The sequence below is a fragment of the Castor canadensis genome, chromosome 8 (genome assembly GCF_047511655.1).
Source record: "Castor canadensis chromosome 8, mCasCan1.hap1v2, whole genome shotgun sequence".
NCBI lineage: Eukaryota > Metazoa > Chordata > Mammalia > Rodentia > Castoridae > Castor > Castor canadensis.
In genome coordinates, this window is record NC_133393.1 from 21,070,337 (window position 1) to 21,087,450 (window position 17,114).

A 17,114-nucleotide genomic window follows, 5' to 3' on the forward strand; every position below is an offset into this window, starting at 1 on the left:
ATCTAGCCAGGCATCAGTGGCTTACACCCGTAATCCTGGCTACTCAGGAGGCAGAGATCAAGAGGATCAAGGTTCACAGCCAGCCTAGGCAAATAGTTCTCGAGACCCTGTCTTGAAAATATCCATCACAAAAAGGGCTGATGGAGTGGTTCAAGGTGAAGGCCCTGAGTTCAAGCCCCAGTACTGCAAAAAAAAAAAAACAAAAAAAAAAACTGTATCTTCTAGAGCTGGGATGTAGCTTAGTGATAGAACACCTGCCTAATGTTTGGGAGGCCATGGGTTCCATCCCCAACATTGCAATAATAACTAAATCAATAAATCTGTATCTTCTTATCCCAATTCCTCTACCATGAATTCAGTTTCCTTGCAAAAAGGTGGTTGCGATATATTTGTGTGTGTGTGTGTGTGTGTGTGTGTGTGTGAGAGAGAGAGAGAGAGAGAGAGAGAGAGAGAGAGAGAGACAGACAGAAAGAGAAAGAGAGATGGCAACCAGAAGGCTCCATATGTTATCTCAGGATTCTCTAACAGGAAAGCAGTATTTCATGTCTTGTTATATAAGAGTAAAACATTTTGAAAGTCTGTAACTCCTTGGGAGTAATTTAAGATAGTCTGTCGTCATTCTTTTTTTTTAAGCTCATAATTGTTTGACTATTTAGAGTTTGGGAAAAAGTAAAGACTCAGTATGACTGTGTTGTGTTTTCATCTTTTCTTTTTTACTCAGCCTGAACAGTTTTGAATAGAAAGTAGAAGGTAGGGTATCACAGAATTTATCAGGGAAATAACATAATTTTTTTTCTATCCAGAACTTTAATTGCAAAATATTTATCACTTAGCAGCAAAACTTTAAAGTGTGAATAATACAATAAGCATACGTTAAATCATAAGTAAAACAATTTGGGTAGGTAATGTTGTAGACCAGGGTTCTCTAGCTCATAAGCTTATAGGGAAAAGGACAGGCAGTGGTCAGTGTGTGTGGTTCTGACAGAAGCTGGGAGAGCCTGCCCTAATTGAGAGATGGCTCTGCTTAGTCCTAGCCAACAGTTGTCATGTGACAGTTAAGACCCAGTTTGGCTGGTATACACTGGTAGTGAAGGAGCTAAAGAGGATGAGGCAGGAGGAAGAAAGTTAGAGCCAGCCTGGGCTACACTTTGGACTGGGGAGCATAGCTCAAGTGGTAGAGGGCAGTGAAAGGCCCTGAGCTTAATCCTCAGCACCACATACACGAAACACGTAATACAGACACACACAATTTATATACGTACATCAAAACATCCCTTTGTATACCCTAAGTGTCTACAATTTTTGTCAATTATACCTGTTTGTTTTGTTTTGTTTTGGTTTGTTTTTTTGAGACAGGATTTCACTATGTAGCCCAGGCTGGCCTCAAACTCGCCATCCTCCTGCTTCAGCTCCCTAAGTGCTGGGATTACAGATGTGTACCACCACTCCTAGCTCAGTTATACCGTAACAAAGCTGAGAGGATCAGGGAAAATTCAGTGTGGCCAGATTTTCTGATGTTTCCAGAGAAGCTCGAATACTGATCTTTCACCTAACTAATTAGTAGACAACTAATTTAAAAATTTGTTTTTCAAAATGTTAAAGTAATATGTGCATATGGATCAAAAAGACAGTAACAACAATAGTACTGAAAGACAATGAAAAACAATCAAAATGCATTCTTGGATGAATCATCTGTGTTCCATATTTTTATTTTGAACTGTAAGTAGATAAACTCCAACTTCTAAGAAGATAGTTTTCTCTTTTTTTAGTCTCATAAGTAATTAGTGAAATCAAATAAAGGTGTTTTGATTTGGGTTTTTTTGTTTTTGTTTTTGTTTTTTTTTAAGTGCTAGAGATTGAACCCAGGACCTCACGCCTGCTAGGCAAGCACTCTACCACTGAGCTACACCCCCATCCCACAAAATAAAGGTTTTCAACCTTTGGAATGTATTTAATGGAAATGTTAAAATGAGGTTTATCAGGTATAGAATGCTATAAGTCAAAAGAGACTATGAATCAACCCCATTTGTTTGTTTAAAAGCAGGCTTTTTAAAAACATTCTTTGAACTCACATTACTTAATCTTTAAAGGATTAAAAATATGTGAATATGAATTCTAGTAAGAATGTGCATATGTGACTGTTGGACCTATAGATTTATCTTTAAAATAGGGGGGGAAAGGAGATGCGGGGAACGTGGCTCAAGTGGGATCCTGAGTTCAAACCCCATTATTGCAAAAAAAAAAAAAAAAAGCAAAAAATTTTTCTGTATGCTTGACATTCTTTAAAAAAAAAAAATGTTGGCGTCTGAGCATGGTGGTGCGTCCTATAGTCCCAGTACTCAGGAGGCTATATGAGGAGGATCTTGAGTTCAAGGCCAGCTTGAACTATACAGTAAGGCCCTGTCTCCAAAAAAAAAAAAAAAAAGTACAGTGTTATTATGGATGCTATTTTCCCTAAAACAAATTGTGTTTGTCAGAACTTTCATGTCTTTAGTTTTACTTGGTAAGCGGACATATTTTTAGCTTCTTTGGTCATAGCATTATAAGATGTAAGAATCAGGCTGGGTGCATGGCTCAAGTGGTAGAGCACCTGCCTAGCAACCAAAAGGCAAACCTCAGTACCACTAGGGGGTGGGGAGGAAGATGTAAGAATCATCATGTCTCTCAGTATATCACATATAACAATCATATTCTGATAACTTCTGCTTTTTAAAGGACTTCGTGAGAAATGAGGATAAGTTACAAAAATTTCAAGAAAGCCTTTATTCCCGTAACATGAGAAGTATCTTTATTCTGCCCTTCTTGGAAGACAGATACACAAAAATATGTTAAAAAAAAAAAAGTTAAAAGCTTATTCTTAGAAGAAGTAATTTTAAGTGCAGTAGACCCTTGGTATCCATGGGTATGAGGTTCCAAGGAGACTGCCATTGAGGAAGAACCTTGAATGCACAGGATTCATAGAGACCAGTGCTGGACTGCAGATGGCTTGATTCTTTTCCATTACACTGCCCAACTTCCACTAAAGACCATCGCCTTCCAACAGACCTAAAACTTTCACTTTATCATTTAAATTAAGCTCACTAACTTTTACCTTGTTTTGGGGCATTATCTGCTTTTTCAGAAGGCAGATTTTTCACAAAATTAATGGCAAGAAAACATTCAGCAGATCACACAACAGTTAAACACAACTGACAGAAATGAGCCCACTCTATGTTAAGTGAGCTGTGTTATGTGTGCAGGAATTAAAATTTTTTGCTCTTGAAATTTCTTTTGATTTTTTTAATTCATTTTATTTTTACTGTGCTTGGTCAAAACTGCATGTAATAAATCCATGAATAAGACAGGTGTACTGTCTTATGCATACAAGGTGAACAGAGAAAACATATGTGTTAATGTAGAAGCTGGTGTGAAGCCATTTTACACTGGAGGACAGAATGAATCCCACAGATCTCTGGTGTTACCTTTCAGCCCTGTAAGTAAATCAGTACTGAATCTCCTGTTTCTGGCTCTTGAGAACTCAGAAAGGACCTGCCTTCTCAGTTACAGTTCAGGGATGAAAAAAGACCTTGGCATAGCCTGGCCTCCAGTGCAGGGCCTGGCAGAGGTGTGATGGCCAGGATCCCTGTGCTCAGCTTTTGCTCTGCATTCACATGGCCCAGTGCAAGTGCAGTCCAACTCTGGCTCCAGCACTGGGATGGCTTTCTTTTTTCAGAGGAGCACCTCTCTGCTGCACGTGGTTAGGAAACGGCAACTGACTGCTCCATGGCTACTTCCATGATTACTTCTAGAGTCATCTTAGGACGATTGCATTTTCAGTGACTCTGTCAGCGTAGCTTTTGCAAAAACACTATTCACTTTGTGAAAAGAGGTATTCATAATCTTACATATTTGAGTTGGTGATTATTTTAGTTTAAATATGTAGATTCTTTTTTACCATTAGAGTGGTTTGTAGTTTTTTTTCTTTTTGGCAGTAATGGGGTTTGAACTAAGGGCCTTCAGCTTGCTACGCAGGCACTCTACCACTTGAGCCACACCACCAACCCTTGTTGTGTTGGGTATTTTCGAGATAGGGTCTTCCTAACTATTTGCCCAGGCTGGCTTCGAACTGAGATCCCCCTGATCTCTGCCTCTTGAGTAGCTAGGATTATAGGCATGAGCCACTGGCCTCTGGCTGGTCTATAAATTTTTAACCTTAAAAATTGAAACAGCTTTGGGCTGGGATGTAGCTCAGTGGTAGAGGGCTTGCCTAGCATGTGCAAGGTCCTGGGTCTGATTCACCAATACCACAGAACACCAACAAAACCAACACTCTTAGCATGTGTTATTCTGAGGTCTGTCTGCCTCCCTTCCTCCCTCTCTTAGGGATGCTGTTATTACAACAGAATTTGAGCATTTGATTAAGCTGGTGTCCACAACTTACCACTGTTCCTATTATAAAAATAACACATGTTCCTAGTAGAATAAAAATATAGAAAGCAGAAAGATGATGATATTTCCAGAATTCCATTGCTAATTATTTGTTTCCCAATTTTTTTTCTTTGTGGGACTGAGGTTTGAACTCACAAAACAGGCCCTCTACAGCTTGAGCCATACTTCCAGTCCATTTGGCCCGGTTATTTTGGAGATGGGGGGGTCTCCTGAATTCTTTGGCTGGGCTGACCTCAAACCATGATCCTGTCGATCTCACCCTCCTGAATAACTAGGATTACAGTCAGGACCCACCTGTGCCTAGCTTGTTTTCCAAATTTTTAAATCATAAACTTTTTTAAACTTACAAAAAGATCTTTAAAATAATTAAATAAATACTGTCTGCTTCTAGATACGACATCTTTTGACCTTTCCCATATTTGCTTTATCTCTCTCTGCCTTCATTACTTGTATGTATATCTGTATTATCTGAAAATAAGTTGTATATATTATGACATATCACTCCTAAATTCTATTTCATGCTCACCTTGAACTTTCCTGTCCCAGTCTGTTACCAGCCAATAGGTTTCATTTTAGTAGAAAATGTTACAGAGAAATCAAGGTTAAAGTGCTAGGTGTGCTCACTACTATGAGGGTGCCCTTTCAGTGGACAGAAATAAAAAGCATGTAAAAACTTAAGATTTTTTGCCAGGTGTAATGGTACATGCCTGAAATCCTAGCTACTTAGGAGCTCACATTTCAAGGCCAGCCAGGGCAAAAAGTGAGACCCCCCCCATCTCAACAAATAAACTAAGCATGGTGATGCATGGCTATAATCCTAACTGTGGGAGGCATAGGTAGGAGGATTATGCCCTGGGTAAAACCTGAGAACCTAAACTAAAGCAAAAATGGTTGGAGGTACGGCTCAAGTGGTAGAGCACTTGCTAGCAAGCATGAGGCCATAAGTTGAAACCCCAGTACTGCCAAAAATAAGGATTCCATGATAATATTTTCATTTCAAATTTAGTGTTGTAAGGTTTTTTCTTTATTTATGTATTTTTTAAAATAATTGGTTTTAAATAACATTTGTAGTATTATTAGAAATTAATATTATTGCTGGTTTCTAAATACAGTATTTCCTCTACCATTTAGTATGGAACTTAAAGAGATGTACAGTTTAGAGTGTTATAAAACAGTGACCACCAGTAAAATTTTAATTGGCTCATGCCACCTGTTCCTGCTAAATGGAGTGAGATTAGAATAGAGGCAGCAGCACTATCAGGAGAATTTTTTTTATCATTTTTACATTTACTGTGTGTATACATTATTTAAGCCACCTCCTATATTAACATTCATAAACTAGAAGTAATTTGTATTCTAGGCTTAGTGAATTAAAACCAGGTTTCCCACCCACATGCATGTCTGGTAGGATCTCGAAAAGTCCTACAGAACCATTTTCAGGCCATCCCTCCTATTGCAAGACAAAGCTAGCAGTCTTGGTCTCTTCCTATGATGTGCCGGAGGATCAGTTGAGCCCAGGAATTTGAAGCCAGCCTAAGCAGCAGCAACAACAAAAAGTCATTTGTATTTCCATATGGTGAAGATAACTTTTGCTAACGTTTTGATAATTTCACATACACACGCATCAATAAATAGGGAGCTACACCATTTGAGCCAGTCTACCAGCCCTTTTTTGTGAAGAGTATTTTCAAGATAGTGTCTTGCAAACTACTTGCCCAGAGCTGGCTTCAAACCGTGACCCCCCTCATCTCTGCCTCCTCAGTAGCTAGGATTACAGGCATGAGCCACTGGCGCCCAGCAAATAAGTATGTTTTTTAAATGGTATTGGTATTCAGCCATTTGATTAACTGTTTGTTATGGAAATCCATTCTTATGTAAGTAATAATTTTGAAACGCAGCAGAGTAGTCTATGTATGACTATGCCAGTTTGTTTAACCACTCAAGATTAGGTTTTGGGGTTTCTGTTTTGTTTTTACTTTTTTATTATTATTTTGTTTTGTTTTGCTTTTTGAGACAGTCTCTCATAATGTAGCCTAGGCTTGCCTGGAACTTACTGTTGTAGCCCAAACTGGTCTTGACTCTTGATCCTCTGCCTCAGACTCCCAGCTACTTTATGTTTTTAAAGCAATTTTAGGTTCACAGAAAAACTCAGTGGACTGTACAGAGTTGTCATATACCCAGTGACCCTACACATCCATAGCCTCCCTCATTAGCAATTTCCATACCACAAGGGCACACTTGCTGCACTCAGTGAACCAACACTGACACAGTATCACCCAAAGTTCACAGTTTACATTAGCATTCACTCTTGGTTTGTACAGTATATAGTGACGTGTACCCATCATTATCATATCATATAGAATATTTTTACCATCCTAAAAATCCTCTGTGCTTTGCCTATTCATCTTTCCTCCATAAGCCCCAGGCAACCACTGATCTAGTTACTGTTTCCGTAGTTTTCCTTTCTATCATTTCATACATTTGGAATCATCCAGCCTTCCAGACTGGCTTCTTTCACTTAGTAATATGCATTTAAGGTTCCTTCCTCCAGGCTTTTCATGGCTGGATAGCCTGATGTTGTTGTTGTTTGTTAGTTTTTTGAGATGGTATCTTACTATGTATTCTAGATTGACCTCAAACTCAAGCTCCTTCTGCCTCAGCATACCAAGGGCTGGGACTGTAAGTGTGCGCCACCACAGCCAGTTTAATTGTGCATTTATATGATACCATTTTTCTCATTCTGCTTCCATTTTATTTTTTCCTTATTTTTTTTCTTGTTATACTGGGGGGTACATTGTGACATTTACCAAAGTTCTTACAATATATCATGTTGAATTCACCCCCAGTTCCTTTATCCTCCCTCCCCCACTCCTGGAATAGTTTTAACAGGTTTCATTTTTCCATTTTAAACATGAGTACATACCCCAGACAGGACTTGTTTTACCCTAGGACATTTTTTGATCATATAAGATAGCTATATAGGGAGTTTCACTGTAGCATTTTAAAAATATGGAACACTTCATGAATTTGTATGTCATCCTTGCATAGGGGCCTAGCTAATCTCTGTATCGTTTCAGTTTCAGTGAATGTGCTGCCGAAGTGAGCACCTTCTACTTCCATTTTAATTGAGTCCCAGGAAGAAGAAAAGATATGCATAGCATACATTGTTTTTTAAGTTTTAGAATTATCTCTTCTCTCTTTTCCTTTGACTTTAAAGCAATGATAAAAATATTTTTGTTTCTCTAAGCTAACCACCTAAAATACCCTCCACCTCCCAATTACAAGTATTTATAAATTTAGTCTTTTTTTTTTTTTTTTTGGTGAATCTGGGTGTTAAACCAAGAGCTTCACACTAATTAAGTCATTTCTATGTACTGTTTATCTTAAGTGCTAGTGACTTTAAAAAAAAATCTTTAGTCAAAGATATTTTAAAACTACTAAGAGAGTCTAAAGGTACCCTCCTGTTAGCATATTTTTAGTGCAAATAACTACCCCTAAATTATCTTTCAATCATTTTTTAAAACTGGAATAAAAGAAAATACATCTTTTTACTTGATTTAGTTGTTACCCATTGAATGTCACCTGTTGATGAGTAGTTCAGTAACTGGCTACACTGGCTAAGTGTAGAAGTTAGAATCTGCCCTGTTAATGTAGTACTGTATTTGGACTAGTTTTTGTTGGAACCTTATTGAATAGAGGTTGAATTATGGACATAGGAGCCAGTTGCCTTCCACTAAATCAATTGAGTCCAGAAGAGTCTTCCAAAAACAGTTACGCTTTCCTATCCAGTCCCACATTCCAAGAAAGGATTTTAGTCATTAGGAAGTATATCCACAACTTACTTTACATTGACTCCAATTCAGTTCAGGTGGCTTCTGCAAATACTTACCCTTGCTTCTGGAAATTCCACAGTTGTTAAACTACTAGAAGCTATGAAATTTAGATAGGTCTACATTATCAGGTTGAAGTACCATTTTAGCTGCTTTCTCTTAAGTCAGTGCATTTACACATGCAAGCTGCATGGACAGAGCTTGTATACAGGAAATAAATCTGAGGACTCTTGATTCTTTATGGCTTGTTAAAATGCTAAGGTTAGCTGGGTACTGGTGGCTCACACCTGTAGTCCTGGCTAATTGGAAGGCTGAGAGCAGGAGGATCACTGTTTGAGGCCAGCCTGGGAAAATAGTTCAAGAGACCCCATCTCCAAAATAACCAGAGCAAAATGGACTGGAGATGGGCCTCATGCGGTAGAGCTTTGCAAACATGAAGCCCTGAGTTCAAACCCCAGTCCCCCAAAACAAACAAAATCCAAAAACCCCCAAATGCTAAGTTTCCAGGTTAAATCACAAGAAAATAACTTGTTTACATTTAAGCTTTACTAATTAATAGACAGATTTGAAATAAGTAGTAGAGCCTCTGCCTAGTAAGCCTGAGGCCCTGAGTTCAAACCTCACTATCACCAAAAAAAAAAAATATATATATATATATATATATACACACATATATGTGTGTGTATGTGTGTGTGTATATACATATATACATAAATACATACAAACACTAACCAGAAGAAAACTGGGATGATAATTATAATATCAGACAAAATAGAACTTAGGTTAAAAACATTCGAAGAATGGACCCCTCCCTGTCTCATTTGGGAGCTTTCTTCTTTTTCTTGTCTATACTCTCAAGAAAAAGGGAAGAGAAATAAGAGAGACATTTCACACTGATAAAAAAGATGATATGGTAGTCATGAGCTTCTGGACACTTAGCAAACCTTCATCTACCTAAAGCAAAAATTGATGGGAAAACTAACAAATTAGCAGCTACTTTAAAAACTGTAAAATATCTCATTTAGAAGCTGATTTTAAAAAGCAGTAAACAATGAGAAAAATAACGTGGTTTGAATTAGCCATTTACAAGGTACAAATCACTATGTCACAGATAACCTTGCGCCCAATAAAGAATAGGCAGTTTTTTTTTTTTCAAGCAGACATGGAAGGATTATTAAAACAAAAACAAAAAACTAGTCATATATTAAGGCGTAAAGGAGGCATTAAAAATTGCAGAGCATTAGCATTGCAGGTTCTTTATGCTCTGATACTCTGCAGCACAGCTAGAAATCAACTGCAGAACCAGTTTGGGAGAAAGAGATTTTTGGAAACAAAAAGGTGTTCTAAATAATTCATGAGTTTAAGCACACATCTTAATAGAAATTAGTAAGCAAGTAGTGCTGAACAACTATGAAAAGCACTCTATTACCCTGCTTATGGAATGCAGCTCAGCCAGTTCTTTGTCATATTATTAGAAGGTGAAACAGACATTAAGTAAATGAAGCAGTCAATTCATAGGAAAACTAAGCATAAGCCCAAAGAGAATGAAAGGATGAGCAGAAGTTAATGAGAAAAATAGAAATGGTCAACAAAATCAAAAGAGAGTTATTTTTATTTGCTTAATAAAATAGACAAACCTTGCAGGACCCATAAAGAAAATAAGAGAAGACACAAAAAAAATAGGGAACCAAAAAAAGGAAATAGCCAAAGATTATAATAGAAATTTTTAAATGAGAATGCTACAGAATCTCAGCCTCCCAAATAGCTAGGATTATAGGTGTGAGCCACCCTTGCCTGACTGGATGCTTTGTAACAAGATACTAAGATAAAAAAGGAAAAGATAAATAAAATCAACTGTTTCTAATAAAACATGTTCTTCAAAGAAGATTTTTAGAAAGTGACAAACAAATACCAGATTGGAAGAAAATACCAGATTATAAATATCAAGATGATTACGGTGGCATCATCTGTAATCCTAACTGATGCAGGAAGACCTTGAGTTCAAGGCCAGCCTGGGCTATATAGCAAGACCATGTCTTAAATATAAAGGGCTGAGAATGTAGCTCACTAGTAGAATGTTTACTTAGCAAGTGCTAGCCCCTGAGTTCCATTCTCAGCACCACCAAAAACAGACAAAATAAAAATGCTGCAATACAACTGCACACTTACTACATTGACCAAGGAAAAAGAGGAGGCGGTAGTGCTTTACAACAGATACCAAGTACTGAGGAGGAGCGAGAGTGACTGCAGGTCATACACTGAATTTGTAGTTTGGAGAGTTTCAGAGTGCTGTAGAGCAAACTCTTCCAAAATGAAGTGGCTAAAGTAAGTATTTAGTGCATGGGTCAGCTCTCATGTCAGCTGGACCATTCAGATGTCTGCAGCCTGTTTGAGGTCAAGTACACAACTCTGCTACTGATCCTAGTCCCTCTCTCATTTTGGAGACAGTCTGGCTATAGGCTGCTCAGCTGAGCAGCTGTGGCCTTACATCCTGTAGTAGGCTAGCTTACGCTCTTTCACATGCCAGTGGCAGGGTTCCAGGAGGAAAGTGGAAAATGCAAGGCCACGTGAGGCCTGGGTATGGACCTGCTACACCATTCTACATTCTGTTGGCCAAAGTAAGGCATGGGCAAGACTAGAGTCAGGACTGAGTAAGTAGTTCCTATGTATTGCTAGGAAGACCTCCAAGTCACATTTTAAAAGACATAGATGTAGGGACAAGTAAAGAGTGGCAGCTATTTCTACAGTTGACCTGTTGTAGAGAGCAACTTGATAATATCTGGGAAAATTGCAATTGCTTGTCCTCATGACTTAGAAATTTGACTTTTAGTGTAGATCATACAGAAACATGAGAAGAGAACATTTACAAGAGGAGCTTTTGCAGCATTTTTACATAATACTTTTTTTTTGGTGGTACTGAAGTTTGAAGTCAGGGCTTTATGCTTGCAAGTACCTACCACTTGAACCACTCCACCAGCCCTTTTTTTGGGTTGGGAATTTTTCAGATAGCAGTCTCCCTCTGTTTGCCTGGACAAATAGTTTGATCCTCCTGATCTTTGCCTTCTGAGTAGCTAGGATTACAGATGTGAGCCATAGGCACCCAGCTTACAGCATTTTTATGATAGCAAGACAACAATGAATGAATTGTTAATAAATTGCAGTAAATTCCTAAACTAGATAACTATTCAAGAATTAAAGTGAATTAGCTAGAACTACATGTTACATATATCCGTACAGTGAGTTCGCCTTCTTTGTGGATTTATTACATGCATTTTCACCAAGCCAAGGACAGTAAAAAAAATGAAGAAATTTCAGGAACAAAAAAAGTTAATTCGTGAATGCATACTACACAGCTCAGTTGATTCAGAGAAACTCTCAGTCCCTCGTTATCACCCATTGTGCTTAAATCATTGTGAATCTGCCAAGTGTCTCCTTGCCCTTATTTTTGTGAAACTCTGTCTCCTACAAAGCAGTGGTGCCCAGAAATCAAGATAAAAATGAATGTGCTTAATTGAAGCAATAAAGTAAAACATTTGAAGTCTGTAAAAGGCACATTCCTTTAGCAGAAGTTGATGATGTTATAAGAAAAAGAACCAAGCATCTGCAGTCCAGCACTGGACTTTATGCATCCTGAGCATCTGTAGTTTTATCCCATGGATACCAAGGGTCTGCTGTGTAGCTAAAACTCTCAAATATAAAATTGGGGCTGGGAAGTTAAAGAAGGTGTAATTTTTTTAATTTAGTAGAGAAACTTAAAGAAAATACCATACTGTCAATAATGGATACATACCTGAGTAATAAAAGTACAAAATATGCAGGAGAATTATATACACCAAATCCAGGTGGTTAGTTTCCTCTTGCAGTGGATAGAAAGTATGCAAGGAGTTTCAGTAGCTTATTTCTTTAAAAAAAAAAAAAAAAGAAGAAGAAGAAGAGGAGGAGGACACTGACCACAGGTGTGGTGGTACACACATGTAGTCTCAGCACTCAGGAGGCTGAGAAAAAAGACGAGCCCAGGAGTTCTAGGCTAGTACTATCCTACATAGTGAAATCCTGTCTCAAAAAAGGGAGGAGAGGGGCTGGGCACAGTGATGCACACCTATAATCCCAACTACTCTTGAGGTCAATTAGGAGGACTGAGGCTCAAAGCCAACCCAGGAAAATAGTGAGCAAGACCCCATCTAAACAAACAAGCTGGGTATGGTGGTATACATCTGTGATCCTAGCTATGTGGGAGATACAGACTAGGAAGTTCAGGTCTATGGCCAGCCCTAGGCAGAAACCACAAGACCTTCCCTAAAGAATAACTAAAGTAAAAAAGCCTGGGGGCATGGAGCAAGTGGTAGAGCACCTGCCTAGCAAGCATGAGGCCCCAAGTTCAAAGCCCAGTATCACACATACACACAAAAAAACACTTGAAAAAGTAAGGGCATAAAATGATAATATTTGACATAACTAGTTGGTGACAATATTTTATTGTTTTCTTTACTTTTCTGATGTTTGAAATATTTTGCTTTTTTAAAAAACATGTGATTTGATTCTACTGGACCTCACTAGTTTTCCCATCTGCTTCTATCTTGTTCATTGTGGTTTCCCTTGTGTGGTTGCCAAGCATGTCGGTGCCAGGCAGGTACATGCACTGAAGACCACGTGTTGCTCAAACACTTCCTCGTTAGACACTTGAGTTGGGGGCTTTCAGGTGCTCCTTTAGGACTGGGCTGATTACCTTAATAGAGAAAGCTTCAGGCTGTGCCACAGCCCCTTGAATGTTCAGAATTTTTGTTTTGGATACTTAGTCTTCCTTGGAAAACTGCCTTCTGAATTAAGGAAAGAGGTAGCAAGAAATTTTCAAACTACAAATAATAAAACACCTAAAAGTTGGCTTCAACACCTTGGGTTGATTTCTCATATAAAAAGTCAAGAGATGGGATGGAGCCCCTGCCTAGCAAGTGTGAGGCTCTGAGTTCAAATTCCATACCACCAAAAAAAAAAAAAAAAAAAAAAACAACAACTCAGAGATTGGCCATACCACATTGCCTCAGCAGCACAGGCTGTGGGTGAATGAAGTCTATCGGATTCTTTTGGCCTTCTTCTCTGATCATGAGATGACCATAGTAGCTCCAAGTTTGCACCTGACAAGCAAGGAAGAGTAGGGTTTCTTTTTGTGTGTTGTCCTTATCATGGCAGGAAATCGTTCCCACAAGTCCCCAAGAGACATCCTCCCAGGAGCTATTGACCAGAACTGGGTCACATACAACCCTTCTAAGAAGAGCAGTGAACTCCTGTGCCTTGCGTAGGCGTGCCTTCTCCAAGTGTGCCACAGCTCCCACCTGAACAGAATCAGAGTGTTCTGGTAGCAAGGAGGGCAGGAGATGCCTATAAGTAAGGCAGCCATCCATGTCTGCCAGAATGTCTGCCATCAAGAAAAAAACCTGTTTTAGAAGATGATACAGCGCCAGGCGTGGGGCACACCTCTAATCTCAACTCTCAGGAGGCAGAGGCAAGAGGATCTCAACACCAGTCTGGGCTATGTGCAGTAACCCTGTCTCAAAAAAAAATTTTTTTTGAAGCAAAGCAAGGTGACTTTATGCCTGCAGTCCTAACTACTTGGGAGGAAAGATTGGGAGAATGGAGGGTCAAGGTCATCCCAGGCAAAAGGTGTGAAATGCTATCTGAAAAACCACGAAAGCAAAAAAAGGCTGGTGGCGTGGCTCAAACAGTAGAGCACCTGCATAGCAAGCACGAGGCCCTGAGTTCAAACCCCAGTACAGCCATAAAAAAAGAAGGTGCTATTCTGCCCATCCAAACTGAACAACAAAGCCAGAGTTCTTTGTGGTAGGAGATGGCTATTTTTTTTTTTTGTGGCACTGGGGTTTGAACCCACAGCCTCATGCTTGCTAGGCAGGTGCTCTTACTGTTTGAGCCACTCAACTTGCCCTTTTTTGTGCTGGGGTTTTTCCAGGTAGGATCTCACAAAGTATTTTTCCAGGGCTAGCTTTGAACCTCGATCCTCCTGATGTCTGCCTTCTGAGTAGCTAGGATTATAGGCATGAGCCACCAGTACCCTGAAAGGAACAGTTTTTAACACTCCATTTAGTACTTCTGCCTTGAACTTGTGTACACACACATAGGAAGGATGAAAGTCACTGAAGTTGCCCCAGTAATAAACACATCCCCAAGTAAAAAGAGATACTTGTGTTTTTTTATTTTAAAAAGTAGGCAGTTGCTCAGTGCTGGTGGCTTATGCCTGTAATCCTTCCTACTCAGGAGACAGAGATCAGGAGGATCAAGGTTCGAAGCCAGCCCTGGGCAAACAGTTTGCAAGACCCCATTTTGAAAATACCCAACCCAGAAAAGGACTGGAGGAGAGGATCAAGTGTTAGAGTGCCTGCCTAGCAAGCATAAGGCTATGAATTCAAGCCCAGAACCACCAAAAAAAATAAAAAAGCCAGTTGCTTATTTTTGTTAATTAGATAGATAATACTAGAATTGATACTATATACTTTGTTGTTTTGGGTTTTTTTGTCTGTGTAGCTAGGCTACCTCAGAACTTGAGATCTTTCTGCCTCAGCCTTGTAGTACTGGATTAGAGGTATATACAATCACACTTAACTGGTACCGTATACTTTTCAAGGAAGTACTTCTCTCCCCCATTTTGTTAAATAATGAAGGGCAGTAGATTATGTTCTTTTGAACTTTCAATACTAGCTTTTAAAGAAAGACTCCTTGTTTGGATTAGGGCTTTTGACATCAACATGGAATTTGTAACTGCTTCCCTACGATTTGAGAAAACAAGTCCATGCCAGTACCCTGACTGGACCAAACTTGTTCTCTGAATCAAATCTTAGATCCCCAAGTGTTGATCCAGATATATGTCAGATGTGACCCTGACACCTATCCTGACCTGAATACAGGAGTCATGTGAGAGATAAAAATAACCTGCTCTCAGATTGCTGGTAGCAGCATTTGAGACAGAGAGGGGACAGGAGAGCTGGACTCTGGATCTAGGAGAGTTATGAAAAAAGTAAGCTAGTTTAAATGGACACTGTCTTAGAGGACCTCACCTATGAGGAATCTTCTTTATCAGAAATGTGACTAGACTGAAGTCTTATCTTTTTTTTTTTTTTGGTTTGAACTCAGGGCCTCATGCTTGCTGGGCAGGTGCTCTCTCACTTGAGCTATGCCATCCCCTTCTTTTTGCTTTTTACTTTATTATTCAGATAAGGTCTCATGCTTTTGCCTAGGCCAGCCTCCTACTTCCACGTCCCAAGTAGCTAGGATTATAGGTGTGTACCACTATTCCTGTCCTTTTCTCTGCTTTTTATTATAGGATCACTTTATTTTTTTTATTTTTTTTTCATTTTTCTTTTATTATTCATATGTGCATACAAGGATTGGTTCATTTCTCCCCACTGCCCCCACCCCCTCCCTTACCACCCACTCCGCCCCCTCCCTCTCCCCCCCCTCAATACCCAGCAGAAACTATTTTGCCCTTATTTCTAATTTTGTTGTAGAGAGAGTATCAGCAATAATAGGAAGGAACAAGGGTCTTTGCTGGTTGAGATAAGGATAGCTATACAGGGCTATAGGATCACTTTAAATAGATTTCTGTCAAATAGATACCCTAAGTATGAGTCTAAAATATGGCAAAAAGGCTAATGAAATTATTATTAGCTGGTTTAGTGATGTATGTCTACAATCCCAGCACTTAGAAGGTTGAAGCAGGAGAGAACCAAATACATATAGTGAAATCCTGTCTCAAAACAAACAAAAACATCTGTTAATTGGTTTTTACAAGTTGAAGATTAAAGTGAAAATAAATGCATTGAAATTTTGGTGCACAGATGACATTATTTGATTTACATTAGATTTTACAAGAACACATCTATTTCATACTAAAAGGTGCTTTTATTTTCTTCCAACTGCTGCTGCTTTTTTTTTTTTTTTTTGGTGGGACTGGGGTTTGAAGTCACTCCAACTGTTTCTGATGCAGAGTGACTCATATGTTGGTGTTGAGTGCAGAAAGTACTATTATTAAACAAAAGTTTTAAATATATTGAGTTGTAGTAGTAGTAAGTTGATTTGTGCCCTTAAGATTTGGAGATTGTTTTCTAAACTTTTGATTTCTTTAAGAAAAGTACAAATTAGTTGGACTGTATCTACTAAAGAGAACACTCCCTTTTCAAAAGCCTTTAAATCAGCTTCTTTTCACTCTGTTACTAAACATCTCTTGAGAATTTTAGAGTACTAGCCAGGCCCCAGTGGCTTACACCTGTAATCCTAGCTGTTTGAGGGGCTGAAATTGGGGAGACTTTGGTTCAAGGCCAGCCCAGGCAAACAGTTCAAGAGACCCATCTCTAAAATAACCAAAGCAAAATGGACTGGAGATGTGACTCAAGTGGTCAAGTGGTAGAGTTGCCTGCTTTGTAAGCATGAAGCCCTGAGTGCAAACCCCAGACCCACCAAAAACAAAAAAAAAGAATTTTAGAGTACTCATTTAAAATTATTTGTTCTATACAAACGTATTGAGTACCTACTGTGTTTAGAAAGTATTTTTAGATTATTTTTTGATTTGTTATGCATAACAGAGCAATAATAATGGAGAATGAGTTTTGTTTGGCATTACCCAGGCACTTCCAGGGGCTCTTCTTTTCCTCACCTCTCACCCCTTCTGCTCCAGCAAATACAGGGAAAGTACAAAAAACAAATGCTAAAAAGACATAACCGGTCCAAAAGGAAGGTGGATATGTCTGTGAATTAGAAACAGCAGAATTGCAGGACAGCAAAGGAAAGCCACGGCGTGTCTAGCCTTTAGTGGCTTGTGCTGAACCACTTGGAGTGAGGAGACTCCCACGT

At 38.9% G+C, this 17,114-nt stretch overlaps 1 protein-coding gene and 1 non-coding gene across 3 annotated transcripts in view; one reads left to right on the forward strand and one right to left on the reverse strand.

The window, feature by feature from the left end:
• Nudt3 (nudix hydrolase 3) overlaps window positions 1-17,114 on the forward strand; it is an 86,758-nt gene that overhangs the window by 56,439 nt on the left and 13,205 nt on the right. The window lies entirely within an intron of this gene.
• Window positions 7,432-7,535, reverse strand: LOC141426057 (U6 spliceosomal RNA). Its single transcript, XR_012451166.1, has one exon. It is a non-coding gene; the product is annotated as a U6 spliceosomal RNA (small nuclear RNA).